Raw genomic sequence first — 3,779 nt, 5'->3', positions numbered from 1 at the left:
TTTAAAAATATATTGAAACTAGCATTAAAAGAATTTCAGAAATTAGACCACTGTTATTATTTTTCTTTCTTTTACGTGACATACAACTACTTATAAGTATTTACAAATTGTTTGTTCGTTATTTAGAACAAAGTAATCCTATTATGGGTTATATACAGGGTGTAACATAAATGCATGGCCAAAAGTGACGATGTAATTGGAGATATCCAAATAAGTAAAAATGTTCCTATAAACATGAGTCCGATGCTGCTTCGTTTCCGAGATACAGGGTGTTCAAATATCGTCTCCCTCCAATGGCTCAGTATGGGAAAGTGAATGGAAATGTTCAATATTACAGGAATAATACAATCAATTTGAATTGTGCCTGTACAAATACATTTACATTAACATACAGAATGAAACTAATTAACATTTGGGGTTATTGGGTTGTCAGTGTTGCCAATCTGGCAAATACACTCTGGCCTTTATAAGAAGTGAGCAACATTGTCACCCAATAACATTACTTTGTGGATTTTAACATTTAATTACTTTGTGGCTTCATACGTAAGGTATTCTAGTGTGCATTCATTTGTAACGACACAATAACCTATGCAAGGGTTGTGATCCATGAACCTATCCGTTGTTTCCTATTTTGTGCAATTAATTGGCTTCACACTTGGACGCCTTATCTTTCGAAAACGAAGCGGAATCTGCCCCATGTTTATGAACGTTTTGATGTCAGCAATCATATGCTAACGTGTGAATGTCTAGTGCTATTTGAAAACATAACATTTTGTACCAGGTTGGCAACACTGACAACACAATAAACTCAAATGTTGATTAGTTTCATTCTCTGTGTTAGTGTAATTTGCACAGGCATAATTCCACTTGATTGTATTATTCCTATAATATTGAACATTCCCATTCACTTTCTTATAGTGAGTCATTGGAGGGACTCGACATCTGAACACCCTTTATCTCGGAAACGAAGCGACATCGGACTCACGTTTATAGGAACAATTTTACGTATTAGGATATCTGCAATCACCTCATCATTTTTAGCCATACATTAATGTTACACTCTGTACATCAGAAGCTGACAGTAGAGCAATTCCTAAATCTATTCAAATTGTTGATTGCCTCTACCAAGTATGGTGCATAAAGGTCGCAGTTTTATTGTCAACGTTACTACGCGTATAGTAGCCAATAATACTACGTATGTTGTCATTAAGTTTTGTTTGATACACGTTACATTTAGTAGAATCTCTAATAAAACAGATAACATTTTCTTGTCTCAAGTTCATATGAAATTTAATTGCAATTGCAAAATACTCATATAACACTGGTTTCAAGTATTTGAAAGTGTCGAACTAATAGTTGACACATAATTGACAATAAGTAATAATAAAGGATTGATGATCTATATCAAAGATATAGAAGAAAAACTATTGCAAGAAAATGTGTTAGAACAGTGCTTAAAATAAATTTATGATATGAGTTATTATACATAGTATTAAATTACGATTAATAGATTATCTTGAGATACATGTTCATATCTTAAATACTATAATGAATACTCCTTATGAATACTCCTTATAATGAATACTCCTTCAGCACTCTAATTGAAGACTTTGGGGTGGGGGCGCGGTGGCTCAGTGGTAGAGCGTTCACCTCCGATGCTTGGGGTCCCTGGTTCGATCCCAGCTCGCGCCGTGTGGACTTTGTGGTGGACAAACACCGTGCTCGTGGGTTTTCTTGGGGTTCTCCCGTTTCATTCCTCCATTTCATTCATTTCTCATTATCACCGTCTCCTTTAGCCTAACCGGCATAACCGTATGACGTAAAACTTAAAGATTTCATTTCATTTTTTAAAAGACTTTGGGGCAAAAACCCGTCAAGTCCAAAAAGTGAAAGTGTAAAGGAGATAGCTTCACAAGGGTTTCTCGTCATCCGATTTTCTTCAAACTTGGCACCCATATACTAGACCGAAAATAAATCGACACGTATTTTTTTCTTTTGGAAAATAGGTTAAGGGGGCAAAGGGCCGTTGCAGTAAGTTGCAGTAAGTTACAGTTGTTCAGAAGTGTGCGTGCCGTTGTTAACAACTGTGACTTGAGGAATGGTCCAGGCTTTTCCCGCTCTGGACTGCACAGGCAAACACCGCTTTAAACAGCTAAACAGATATCTAAAAGATATCGTTGGTCCGTGCTTAAATCTACATAAGAAATCCCGTCGCGGTGGTTACAGGATGCTAAGTCATGTAAATTTTTCAGAAGACGAATGGAAAAATGGTTTAATATGGAGAAATCTTTTTTTCACATTTCTCGTAAACTATTATAATTACTTGCAAATGCCAAACAAATCATTTTCACAGTCTTGGATATTGTGCAGTGACAGCAACAAACAAACATTGTAACTCATATTAGTACTTTTAATGGTTTATTTACACTTCTCAGTTATTCTCCAGTCAACTGGCCTAAATTTTTCTCACATAACTAACAATATTGTAAGGATCTCCATGTCGCCGTACCATGGAATAGCCATGCGTACTACACTTGTTGATTATCAACACAAACAAGCAGACGACGATCCCGAAGAGGAGTCGCTCACCATCGCCAACAGTCGGAAGGACGAGAATCAACGAAGAAAGCCGAAAATACAGGATAAAAGGGATCTGGACGCCTCGACCAACATCAATCTTCCCGGATTGATCGAAACACCTAAAACCCCTGTTACGACGTTTGGTCACCAAGAGGTACCCATCCTTAAATCCACGACGCACGGTCACCGAGAGTACCTCACCTCAAAGCCAACGACGCTTGGTCACCGTGCTCCTATCTTAATCCTACCTAAATATTAGAGAAATTACTTATTATAATTTGTGTACACAAGAAGACTTTTTATAATAAAAAGGTGAAGGGAAAGTCCAAATCCCGAGTACATTTTATTGCTCTACCCAAGAAATTTTATAATATAAACCTCAACCTTTAATAAATGTAAAATTACAAATATCACATTTATATAAGCGGTCGAGATCTACTTTGTAACCAGTTACCTAAATCGTTAAAAGCAAAGAACGTTTTCTACATTAGCGTATACGTCTATATTCTTTCCCTTACTTTTATGATCTTATACCTAGGTATATCATTAATCCATTGATAATAAATCAGTGAATATTTTCCCGTCTACTTCTACTCAAATGTCTTTTAGTGGATTCTCACGAAGTTTCCAAATAATTCAGCTGTATTAAACACGTTGATGTTTATAAATTTAAAAATAACTTAATTCAAGTTATTCTAATAATAATAATAATAATAATAATAATAATAATAATAATAATAATAATAATAATAATAATAATAATAATAATAATAATAATAATAAACTGGGTACGTAGTATATTGAACGAGTCGAATATCCATTAATTATGTGCAGAATTATGTTGAAATCTTTCAAATTAATCAACTAAAATACAAATAGGTGTGGTTCCTTTTCAGTACTAATAGTGGAAAACTTAAACAACATAAAATACAACGAAAACAATCAACGTGTTCCTTATCACAAAAATAATGAGAATTTGCATAATCAATTAGTTATTTATTAGCCAGTAACCTAAAGTCATGGAGAGAAAATATGAAGTTGCTCAACATTGAAGATCATCCATTTTGTACGTAACGAGCTTCAAAAAGTGAACATGAACTACTTTTTGCTGGTGAAATATCTCGATTTCATATCCAAACTATTTGGCTTGATCCCTTTCGGAAACATTACCTCAAATATTCATAAATATTATTTCGAAT

Source organism: Thermobia domestica, chromosome 10, assembly GCF_964235325.1.
Source record: "Thermobia domestica chromosome 10, izTheDome1.hap1.1, whole genome shotgun sequence".
Taxonomy (NCBI): Eukaryota; Metazoa; Arthropoda; class Insecta; order Zygentoma; family Lepismatidae; genus Thermobia; species Thermobia domestica.
This window is presented reverse-complemented; position numbering follows the sequence as displayed.